Raw genomic sequence first — 12574 nt, 5'->3', positions numbered from 1 at the left:
AGGGGCATGCAACACACTACAATCCCAACACTCTTGAGGTTGAGGCAGGGCAGCCTGAGCTTGAGGCCAGCAAGGGCCATGTACCAAGACTGTCTTGGGAACACTGGGAACTGTGAAAATGGGATGGCACTACTTCACCTTCTCTTAACAAAATGGAAAGTTCTTGCAAAATGAAGAAACAAACAAATGCATCTCATCTCAAAGAACTCCTGGGAGGCAGGGATGAGAGACCTGGGTTCAGTGCACTGAGCAGCTCACTCAGCGTTTGCAGTCCTGTCCTGAACCACTTGCTGCTTGATGGCTTTCAGAATCAGCCTGCTTGCAAGGCATAAAATGTTCACCAAGGATGAACAACAGTTATCATGGGTGACAATGGTACCATGAAGGATGAAACAGGTGTGTCAGGATAGGATCACTCAACAGGCAGGGTCCCCACTACAGAGGCAGGAGAACAAAGGAAGCAAGAGGCTAAGAACAGACGAGGGAGGAGAAGTCCACAGGGTAGACACCAGGACTTACGAAAGTAAAAACAGAAGAACTAAAAGGCATAGCGAACCACTCAGCAGAAGAGCAGGCAAGCTGAAGTCTGCCCATCACAGAGGAAGCCAGCGGTTCACTCCTGGCTCTGACACAGTAACCAGCCACTGAAGACCCAGGCACCAACACTGAGGAGCTCACAGCTGCTGCTGCCTTGGGGAGCAGATCTGGAAATGGGGTGATGGCTACCATGAATATTGACATGTCACATGTCTGACACACTAACCCAGGGCTTCCAGGGAAAAGGCTTCTGTGTCCCTGCAGCCAGACACACATGGCTTCTAGCCAGTTTGCAGCTATAATAAAGATGTTAAAAGTAAAACACAAAAACGTGACATTTGTTGTCATTTATTTTGATCCAGTCTCCTGACACTAACTATAGGATCTCTAAGTTACTTCTGAAATACTTAATAACCTGAAATCAATACTTCTTCCATTTTGGTTCAAAGAAGAATTAAGAGTTTAGAAGACCCCAAAACAATCTTAATCTCTTTTTATTTTCCTGGAATTTTGCTCTAAGATGAGGGAAATCTAACATTTTAACAAGTACTTTCCTCTACAGAAACTCGACCAACATAACACCGAATCTTTAGTTCAAGCCTTTGTGGCAGAGAAAAAAAAATCTCAACAGTTGCTTCATTTAACCCAAAGAACCTAATGGACTGACAGGGTGCTAGAGGTGTGAAGGTTACTAGGACCTGGGCTGATGACACACATAAAATCAATAGCAGAACCATGCTGGGAAAGAGGAGAGACAGAAAGATTCTGCCTTTGGGTAACCTGGCCTACTGGACCTGGGGGGGCACCAGTTCAGAAGGCTATCAAACCCAGTGGACAGCTAGGGTTAAACTGTACAAGAACATTCTCTGACAGGCCAGATGGCAGAACAACAAACAACCCCCCTCCCCCACTGCCACGTGCTACAGCCACGCTTCTGTGCCAGGAGACAGAAATGCCACTGAGCAGGGCAGCAGGTTGTCTAGTGAGTCTGAGCACAATGGAGCCAGGTCAGAGGAGCCCTTCTGTTGTTCAGTACCTATGCCGAAGGGCAGGGACCCATGCTCTAAGGTTAATGTGTAAGGTGTCCAGCCAGCAGGCAGCCGGAACAGCCAGCACTGGTCTCCTCACCATCCTTTCCCAGGTTCCAATTTAATGAAGGGGATTAAAGTGGCCAAACAACAGGGAGCCATTGTGCCCAGTTGTAAATGCAGAAGCCACACAAGGGAAGCTTTCATTTATTTATTTAAATGTTGCTTTGCAGATTTTAACTGTAGGCAGAACCTAGAGCTGAAACATGGTCCAGCCAGCACATACAAAGGAGGACTGTCTTAAAGGGACGGTGCCTTCTTTTCAAGCCAAGGAGCAGAAAATGTGCACAGGATGGCAGGCAGCAGTCTAAAGCCTGCAGTCTCTGCTTTGTCCCATGACAGCTGCCCTGAGGTCCCATTGCAGATGCAACCCCTGTGACATCAGGTTCTATTCAGCAGTCACTGCTCAAACACACGGGGTCTAGTGCGTGCCGTGAAATCAGAAGGGTCCAGCCATGCTTTGGAACTCAAATTTTTTTCTTGCTTTTTGAGGTCATCTTGCTCCCTCGCAAAAAAAACAAACAAAACAAAAAACAAAACAAAAAACAACCAAACAAACCTGCCTGGCTTAAAAATACACTTGCTGCCTTGTCTTTTTCCTACCTTAATTACTAACCAATATCCACAGAGCCCCAGCCTCACAGTGGATAAGACATTTAATGCAGTACTACAGGGAGATATTTATGAGTTGCCAAGTGCATCTCCTCCTCCCTGTGAAGCAGGTAAACATACAAAGCATGGCTACCATGGGGAGAGCCCCAACCCAGGCCTAAGGGCTCCTCCGTATTTCCATACACAGCCCTCCTGTTAAGATACCTTTTCCTACCCTGGACCTGGACAGAGTTTCCTGAACAGTGAACATGTGTATGGATATTTCCTTTTCTCTCCTCCCACCCTTTTCCCCACCTCTGGCTCACCTCAGGTAAACCTACCACAGCCCAGAATTGCAGAGGTGGTAAGATGAAGCCAAGTTTCCTCATACCTCCACAGAGCTGGCACCCACTCTGAGAGGACACTGACTGTCCTCGTTCCAAGAGCACAGATACAGAAGCTGCAGTTGAAACTTCCTATGAGGCCCACAGGGCCCACAGTGTGAAGAGTCCTGAAGGCCAGCAGCACCACCACAGTACGAGGCACCAACCCCAACCATCAACTGTCTGCCCTCCACTGGACCTGTCCAATGTGACCTTAGCAACAAGGCCAGGGTCTGTCCCCTCCAGGGGCCTGTATCACATTATCTCCCAGGAAACAGAAATCCTAGTGACTTACACTTCGGAAAACTAAACTACTAAAAAGAACTGGATGTTTGCAGGTATACCACTGCACAGCAGCTGTTACTTCTCTGTAAGATGGAATGGCCTCTGTCCATCACTGCATCCAGCACACTCAAGAAAGGAGCCAAGCCAGTTTGCTCAGTGTCCTGAGCCATGCCCCTGCAGATCAAGCTCACTCTCCTCCTCTCCTGCCTACCCAGCACAGATGCTCACCCCACCTACAACCATTGCTGCCTCCAAGCAGGGTGGCACTCTCCCTTCCTGAGTGTGCAGCAGTCCCAGAGAAGACCTGGAGGCCATGAACAACTTCAGAGGTGCACGTTAATGAGGGCTATGTCTACAGGACACTGTGCCCACCTGTGGGACTGGCCAGGGCTGTTGGGTTACAATCACCTGCAGTCCATACTCAGCATCCGTGGGACCCTGGGGAAGCTATCTCATCAGTATATGCCCCTCCATGAACAATAAGCTGACAGGCTGCTTCCAGAAAGAACACTCTGAAGTAGAGACAGCATGGCTCTTACATCATAGAGGAGAAAGTGATAGCCCTAAGGCCCTGTGTTAAGTCAGAAACTATAGGGAAGGGGGTCAAGGACAGGAGGGGCTGGCATAGAAACAAGCAACTGCAGATTCAAAGGCAGGACCAAGTTCAAAGCAGTGATTGCTGCTACACTGGCTAGGAGAGTCTGTTTCCCTCACTTAGAACTCTACATTCACAAGTGATGGGACTAAGTCATTCAGAAGGCCTAAGGATGCAACCTTCTTTTCCTGTATCTTTCAGGTAAGAGCAAAAGATGAAAACCCAAGCTTGGTGCTTCAGGCCACACACCAAGCCAGACATTTCCAGTCTTCAGGATAGGAATCAGGATCCAGGAGGAGAGAAGCTGGACACAGGAAGGGGTGTGACCACAGTCAGAGACCTAGTGACACACTTGCTGCGAGCAGTGTGCCACAGTCCCATCACACCCTTACAGAATCTGTCAGCTCTGGAGAACCAATCCCATTTCCTTCCTAGTGAGTCAAAGCCTTCGAAGTCCTTCCTAAAATTTAATACACTGTCGGAGGTTTAGAAAGAAGAAGGTTCCCGTGCCACTACAGCCCAGGACACCGAAGATGCTCAGTGAAATGGCCAGTGACAGGATGGACACTGTGGAGTCTCCCTTACTCAAGGGTCCTTGGGCCACACTCACAGAGAGAGAGAGTAGTGAGTGAGGGTCTGGGAGGCGAGGGTGGTTGAGAAGATCAGCAGGGATGGAGTGGCAACGTTTATTTCAACACTTCTGGGGATGTGAGCACCAACATTTAAGTATGTTCAGCACATTAACTGTATACTTCAAATGGCAAAGATGGCAAGTTCTATGTTATATGGATTTTGTCATAATTAAAAATAAACAGAAAATTTCCTGGCAATATTCTAACCTCTTGATTCCACTTCAGATCCTTTTTACTATGATCTGGCCCTTGAAAAGGTCTTTGTCTTACCACCCTCCCGCAGCGTAAGAGTTTTAAAGACATTCACACACTCACTGGACTAAAGCCTGTTAAATTCTCATGCAGCAAGCACAAATGCTCCTCGACCCAGATGTGGTGGGCAAACTGCCCAAGTGGAGAGTTACATACTCTAGTTTACATTCTTCCAGACAAACCCACTCAGGCCAGGCCTCTGCTACAATTATATCCACTAAAGACTTTGAATTTTGAGGGAAGACTGGTCCTGTTCTCAAGGCTTAGAGACAGGTCCTCTGATGAACACCTTAACAACAACCTCTGCCTCAGCCTTGCCTGGTGAATTCAGAGGGGACACTGCCCAGGGACAGAGGGAGTGGGGAGGAAGCCAAGGACCAGCCAGGACTTCACTGATTTCTCCTCGCCCCTGTTTCCTTACATGTAGACACAGATTAGGAGTGTGACTTTTCAAAGCTCCAAGAACGTATTTTACTATCATTTAGAGGAAAGAATCAACACAATTTATTGAATAAATGCTAGAACTCAAAGCTGAGTTTGCTACAATTTAAGCAGTTCAGTGAAGAGAAATGAGGTCAAAGTTCAAGGCAGTAAGAGGAACTGAGTCATCAAATTTTATCTGATTTTATTAAAACAAACAAGGACTGAGAGACCCTTACCCTTCTTAACACCTGGCAGGGCCAGTGAAACAGCCAGGAGGCACAGCAGCTTCTCCTCAGCACCAAGCTTCCAGCATTCTCTATGCAGGACAAAGCTGGGACCCCTTGGTGAGGAAGAACCTCTGGAACCCTTCTGAGACAGCACTGGTCCTTAGTTCTTGGGGCAGGTGGAAAGTTCACTATACCAGAAACCCTGGTCATTCAGTTCACCCTCCTCTGGGGGTCAGAGGACACTGAGTCTTTTGGGGGAAGCACTGCCATTCTAGTGCCTGCCAGCTGCAGTCACAGGCACACTGCACAGCTGGGCCACCACACCCCCTTGCATCCCAAACAGAAGCAGAGAGGGGGCTTCAGAAGTCACTTCTCTGTCACTTTACCTCTTCCCTAAAGATCCTCTGCACAGCAGTCCTTCATACACCTTGAAATTTTCTGCGCACTTAAGCCTTCTTTCTGTCTAGCACCTGGAAAGGGTCCCGCTCGTCTTTGTGTGTACTGCTAGCACCTTGGCTGCCCGTGACCAGGAAGGTCCAAAGGCCCAGAGTCAGCAAAAACCCCAAGTGGTCGGCAGATCTAGAGGGAAAAGCCTGGCTGTAAATCTGCACCTTGGCTTTCTGCTACCCTATTTTTAACCTACCCAAAGCCAGAACTGGGAATTGGTTATTGGTGTGCTCTTTAGTCTCAGGACAAGAAAAAACAACAAATGACTGGGTACCTATCCAGAAGCACAGTGGAAAATCCCTGAGAGGAGAGAGCACAGGATGGAAACCCAAGGACAGACATGCAGAGTCAGCGGAGCATGTCAGCTCCTGCTGCCTGCTGCTGCAGGATATGGGGTGCAGGGTGGGAGAGGCTGCATCTAGGCAGAACAAGGGGGAGCTGCAGTCCCGCTCCATGCGCCATCCACCAGGCTCTTACCGGCGGCCGGCGTGTCCCCTCTCCTGTGGCCCCAGTGTCCTGTCAAGCTCTGGGCAGCAACATCAAAGCCTCAGCTGATCCGCAGTTCTCCATGTCAGAGGCCATGGTGGATCTGTACAGCAATCCCACAGGCCCAGGCTTCCCGGAGCTCTCCCAGCTCTGGGTGCAGGGAGAGCTGGAGCCAGGACAGCATTTGTGTGCCAGCACACAAGGGCAGGGGAGGAGGCGTCCAGAGGAGACAAAAGCCGAATGGCCAAACAGCGGGCGGGAGTGAGCAGAGCCTGGTGGGGAAGGCTGGCACAGCCCCGGGGATGGGGACGGTGCAGGAGCTGCAGCAGCAGCTGACACTCGGTGTGCGCGGCTCCTCTCCTAGCAGGCTCATTTCCATGAATGTAATCACACCGCCCCTCCTACTACCCTCTTCCTGGCCTCCTGGGGGAGGGGAGGCACTGCTAGCATTTGCTCATAGGCTGTGCTTGCTTTCTTCTTCCCCTTAGAAGCAAAGCTTGATGGTTGCTCTCTCCAGGAAGATGGTAACCCTTACTTAAGATGTCTTCTCAAACAAGAGACTAGATCAGGGGTCAAACATCTATTACCTGCGTCGGCATAACCTCAATCCTTGTGCCAGTCCTACATCCATCCTACAACCAGCCTGCTTTTTCATACACGCCACCTGGGAGGGTCTTAGGAGGCAGCATCCTACAAGACCCACCCCTAGAGAATCTCCTCCCTCCGCCTTCTCATGGGATACTGCAGCCTTTTAATCTTCTGCTCTGCATGTATGCTAGTACCCGTGTGCTCTTCACCAGAGGTGGACCATGGTTGCTAAGTGTGCTGGGTAGCAGGGCAGGGCTGGGCAAGACCACTCCTGGGGGTGACTGTACAAGATGGCCAGTGACAAGAGACATGGCTACATCCTAGGCACAAGCAGTGTCTGATTCTTCAAGGACTCCAAGGGTCACGAGGATCCCTATTAGGCAAGCCAACTGGAATCCCAGGGCCCAGGACATAGATTCCATAGGTCCAGGCCTGATATTGAAGGGCTACAAGGTGACTGACTGCTGACACACCAAGAAGCACTGCTTGAGGCTATGAAGGAAATAGGTGGCTCTTTAAACAAGCACCAAATAAGCAAGCAGAGAAAACAGAAAATGCACAACTGAACTATGCCAGAGTTCTTTATTCTGAGTGAGCACTATGGCCATTTAGAGCACATGGTTCAGTGGTAGGGACTCATTTCTGTGTGCTTCTGGGGTACTGAGGCAACCAGAGGAGATGAAAGATGAGACCAAGAGTAAGAACAGGCACCTTCTTCCCACTAGGTGCCACAGCCGGCCTCTCTCAGCCAGGTGTGACTACCAAAATGTCTCTAGACACTGCTGAGAGTCCCTGGGACAACCACACTTAACAACCATGACTCCAGACATATAACAAAGGAGATTCCCCAGCCCAGGCCTCTCTTCATTGTAGCCCACTGCATTAGGAAGCCACTATTGAGGTCACCCTTCTCTCCACAGGTGTACCCAGTTTCAGGGTTCAGCCCAGCTGGAGAATGTATGTGGTCAGAGAATGTTGACAGACCCTCATCACCATGGCAGTGTTCCCAGACTGGACTCAAACACTGTGCTTGCCGTTCCAGCCCACGTCCTCTAACAACAGCCATGACAACATGACCAGCGAGTGCCAAAATGGTGGTGCTTGTTTAAAAGAATCCTAAAATCACCTACAAAATTCCTGATTTAAGCTGCAAAAACCTTCAAGTTTTCAACAAAATGAGGGCAGAGAATCCTGCTGGATGCATTAATCGGACTCCTGTCTCCTTGCCTCTAATGTCTGCAGGTTCCACCCTTTCTGCTCTGCCACATCTGATAGGTCCAGGCTTCCTTGTTTCCTCTTGTTTGGAGGCTCATCCCCACACTGTGCATGCCCACTTCTTCCAGGGAGACTCCCTGATTACCTGGGCCACGTCCTTGCTTAGCCCACGTGCATTAGTATCACCTGATAGCAACTCGGCTCAGTGTTTGCAGGTCTGTTTGCGTCACACAGGGTAGTCTCTTACACGTGCACCTTCAGGTGGTACCTCACACTGAACATATCTGCAGTTCTTGTCATAGTCCCAAGGGTGACATCCTTTTTGTTGAGGTGACAGTGCTGACTCTTAAGTACACACACACTCCAGAGACTGAAAGACCCCAGCAGGTGAACCCTGATCTATCCCTTCCACATACACCAGCGATCATACACATGATGTGCAATGTTGGCCATGAGTCTCCCAGATGTGTCTGCTTACAACACGTACACTGAGTGGATCTTCTGCCAGCTTTATTCACAGCACATGAACTGGTTACCTTAAGCTGAAACCCATGCTAAGGGAAGCTGGTAGCAAAAGCCTGTATGAACACAACTCTAGGCATAAACAGTGAAGTACAGGGAACCAGCAGACCAGAAGTTAGGGAGAAAGGCTGCAAACTAAGTCCCTCCCATACCTAAAGAAAAAAAGATGATAAAACAAATCACTGTACAACCAAATTTATGAAGACAGTGGTCAGGAAAAACCTGCAAGCAGGGGGAAAACCTGCTTGCAGAACAGGAATCCCAACAGAGAAAATGGAAGTTTTTAGAAATTACTTTCTTGGACTAATAATTCAACACATCAATCAGAGACCCCTGACCCTGGAAGATACAGAGCTGATATGATGAGTTCCACCTCAAACAGCTCAGCCGTCACCACTTCTCTTACAGTAAGAACAGAGAGCACACAGTGCATTATAAAGGGGCTACAGGCCAGACGACAGAGAACAGGGCAACATTCTCCAGACTGAGTCTACACAAGAGCCAAGACTGATGTTAAGATCCACTGGGAAGGAAGGGAGGAGTGCCCAGCTGAGAGGGGAGAACAAAGGCAAAAGGAAGGGTGGCCCAAATGGGAAAAGTCTGGAAGGCAAGATGGAGTGGGGCTGGTGTCTTTGACTCCAATTCAAACAGTTGGTTCCACTGTTGCTGAGCTGAGGTAAGGAGAGAAACACTCCGGAAGAGCAAAAGCAGCAAGGAGGCGCCTGGGAAAGGCCTGAAGGTCTTCCGGTTTGAGGAGGGAAAACAGGGACTGATGTGAGAGCTCCAGCAGTAATAAAGAGAAGTATATCCGCGTGTACTGGTGCTGGCGCCATCCTTACTGAAACTACCACTCCAAACACACCCGTTAAACCTCCCTCTCTCCTGCCTCAGGCACGTGGTCTGCAGGAGCAGAGAAGCCTTGGACAAGAGTGCAAGGTGAATGGGCACCATCCTGATTTATGTGGTAACTTCTGAGGGAAAGGCTCAGATCAAGGTACTGTTAGTGGTACCCTCAGCTCCCTGTAGGCTCACTCTACATACAAGGTACTACAGATCCATAAGAGACACAAAGTCTCTGGCCAGTCATGACCCTCAATCTCCTGATACTAGAGAATCTGAAATTCTTTATACTTAAAAATGCTTTGTGATGCTTTAGTACAAACAGAAACGAGATACTTTTTCTTTTCTTTTAGGTTTATTTATTTTATATATGAAACTGTCTTCAGACACACCAGAAGAGAGCATCAGATCCCAGATGGTTGCTGGGAATTGAACTTAGGACCTTTGGAAGAACAGTCAGTGGTCCTAACCACTGAGCCATCTTTCCAGCCCTGGAGAGGCTTTTTTAAAGAAGCCACCAACAGCCATCTACTCTTGCTCAGTAAGGGTCTGAAAGCTGAGGGGCATCTCTATCTCACATGTCTTAGGTTCCTATTGCTATGATAAACACCATGACCAAAAGTAACTTGGGGAGGAAGAGGTTTATTTCAACCTGTAGTTTAAAGTCTATCTTGAAGGGAAGCCAGGCAGGATGCACAGGCCATGGAGGAAGTGCTGCTTACTGGTTTGCTGCCAGGGTGCGGAGTTTACTTTCCTATATACCCCAGAGTCATGTGTACAGGGATGGCACCACCCTCATGGGCCTTCCCACATCTATCATTAATCAAAAAATGTCCCCCAGACTTGCCTACCAGCCAGGCTTTCTCAGCTGAGGTTCCTTCTTCCCAAATGAGCTAGCTTGTGTCAGTCAAGGTGACAAAGCCTAAGAAGCACATCCCAGCAGAGTGCCAAACAACCACTCTCTAGAGTTGTCTCTAGTCCCAGTGGCAACACTGAAATATAAAAATGACAGGAACAACTGAAGCCACTGGGTAGAGTCCAGAGCAGTTCAACTGCTGGCCCTGTGGCAGTCACTGCTGTTTCGAAGTAGGCCAAGACTGGGAATACCCAGAGGCCCAGGCCTCTGGCTTCTGCTGCAGGGTAGAGGTGGGTGAGGGGGGCATGTTCTATCTCTGCCCTACCCAGCAAATTATCTCAGGGGCTGCTCTTAGATGGGCCCTACCTCCTGCACAATGCAGAGGAGGCAGCTTGGCATGCAGCAAGGGAGGCCCAAAAGAGCTGGGAGGGTGGGGGTGGAGAGACAGGAAGAAGTAAGGCCTCGTGTCTCTGAGACCCAAGGTGGCTATAAAAGGCAGATTCAAGAAGGAGCACAAGAAACTGAACAGAAAAGGACCGCTCAAGCTCAGTTACCCTGTAAGTAGGACAAAAGCACCAGTGACCGGCCTTCCAGCACGCATGCGCTCCCAGAAGTGTGGGCAGGCTGGTGTAGCCTTCTGTATGTACCACTCAAACACACAGGTCTTTCCATCAGAAAATTTGAGTCTGCTTCTTGAACTAAATTTGGATTCTTAATTTGTGTATAAAAATTTGCCCAATGGCTACAGCATCAAAGTTGTAAAAATTGAAAATCTTTCAAATTTTCATGAAAATTTCAAATCTTTCAAATTGAACATGGTGACTAGAGAGTAAGGTGCTCTGTAGATGCCAGCAGGGACATTCGATGGCACCAGACAGTACTGTCACATTCCTCCTATGCCCTATGTGTGTACTTGTGAACCCACGAGCCTCACACCATCAGCAGCCACTATGTAAAGAGGGCGCATGAGGAAGACACATGCTCCAACTCTTCTCTTCCTACCGGTCTATAAGCTGGGTCCCAGGAACCACAATCTCCACTGCTGGGGCTTCTCAGAAAAAATGCAGAAATGCCACCAGCTCCTCTGTCCAGAAAGAGCCTGAGCCTTTCTTCTGTGTTAGAGACATTCTTGAGCACTGGTTCACTATCAGGGAAACTCCTACTTGGTGACACTGCTGTGGTTGCACTGGTGGCCTTTCATATGGACACACTGCTTAGAATCCTGACTCAGAATAAGACAGGGAAAGAGGCTCAAGCACCAAGAAGAAGGGGTCAGAGCAGCCATTGACTCTGGAGAGAAACTCACAGAACTCTCTCTGAGGTCGTAAGTTGAGCTTCCTTGAGTCCTTTGTAAAGTGTGAAGAAACACAGGGCTAAGGCAAAATATGACTTCCTCATTTTCCCAAGAAAGGAAGAACCGTGCTAGGTGGGTCCTTCCACACCAGCCCATCTGCAGGGTAGCAGGATTTGATTTCCTGTCCCCCACAGCTCCCTGCCACACATAGGCATGAGAAACAAAAAGGTAGTTGATACCGCCACAGCCAGAAGAGGGTCGTGTCAGCAGTGGTAGGTCTACTTAGGTTAACTTAGGCTGTGAGGTGCTCAATGATCAGAAGCCCACTCTCATGGGGGCCACTGCAATGGCTGTCGTAGAGCTGAGCAGGGCTTGGCTGGGTAGCTAGCTGCAAAGGCTCTTCCTGGATCTGGACGACTGACTGCCCAGCTGCTATTGATACCTGGCTCTGTGGTAGAGCCACACAAACTCCTCATGGCTGAAGACCTGGGTGGGTGGGCGGGCAGGAGAACCAACATTCACTGGAGTCATTCATTCCTAAGAGGAAAGCATAGCTGAGCAGAAGACAGATGGGAGAGCAGACACCAGAACACTGTGTTTGGTGAAGTTGCTTTTGGAAGGTTGTCAAGGTCCAAAGGGAAATGAAAGGTGGAAATTCCCAGATATTTCCAGAAAGTCTAACTCTCTTTTTCTGACATAGCCAGCAGCAAACTATGCAGCCTTCTACCCCATTTTAGCAAGTTTTCTGAACCATGCGAAGACTGACTGAACATGGAGCTGCCTCCGAGCTACCCTGACCACTTGTCTGCAGTTTCCAGCTTCATCCTTGCTGACCACTCTGCAAGCCAACAGGGCTCCTGAGACCCCAGACCCAAGTCTGCCTTTCTTCCCACAATTCTGCACTCTTAGAATCTCATTCCACTTTCTGCCTCCCAAGCCTCCTCTCTAACGGGTCTGTGGGTCTGGGATGTCTGCAGCTAGCACAGCTTTCACACTCCACTGAGGAAGGTGGCAGGTGGGGGACGGCCTCAGGCCAGTGGGCCAGGCTGCCTGTCTTCAGAGGCAGAGGCCTTGCTTCTACCCAGCATCTTCACTAAGAAGAAATAAAAGCATGGCTGCTGTGTGCTGTCGACCCTGCTGTGCTCAACAGGGAGGTCTGTGAAGCTCAAACCGCAGCAAAGTGCTTCAATACTGCCAGGGTAGATGGTGACGGGAGCTTCATGCTTTGATGCGTGCTTTGTACAAAGTCAAACATGTTCCATCAGATGGAAGCACACGCCACTCTAAGAAGTATCTGAGGTATTTGCCCACAG

General features: G+C 49.2%; 1 protein-coding gene across 3 annotated transcripts in view; it reads right to left on the bottom strand.

Annotated features, from left to right (window-relative positions):
* The window catches only part of Cyth1 (cytohesin 1), an 82660-nt gene that overhangs the window by 33035 nt on the left and 37051 nt on the right, over positions 1-12574 (bottom strand). The window contains exon 1 of one of the 3 annotated variants that reach the window (XM_076935389.1): positions 5938-6104. The exons of the other annotated variants lie outside the window; for them this stretch is intronic. The gene's annotated coding sequence lies outside the window, so the exon portion shown is untranslated. Of the gene's footprint in view, positions 1-5937; positions 6105-12574 lie in introns of those variants that run through there. 3 annotated transcript variants of the gene reach the window in all.

Source organism: Arvicanthis niloticus, chromosome 6 (assembly GCF_011762505.2).
Source record: "Arvicanthis niloticus isolate mArvNil1 chromosome 6, mArvNil1.pat.X, whole genome shotgun sequence".
NCBI lineage: Eukaryota > Metazoa > Chordata > Mammalia > Rodentia > Muridae > Arvicanthis > Arvicanthis niloticus.
The sequence above is the reverse complement of the archived record's forward strand: the minus strand, read 5'-3'. Positions and strand labels throughout refer to the sequence as shown.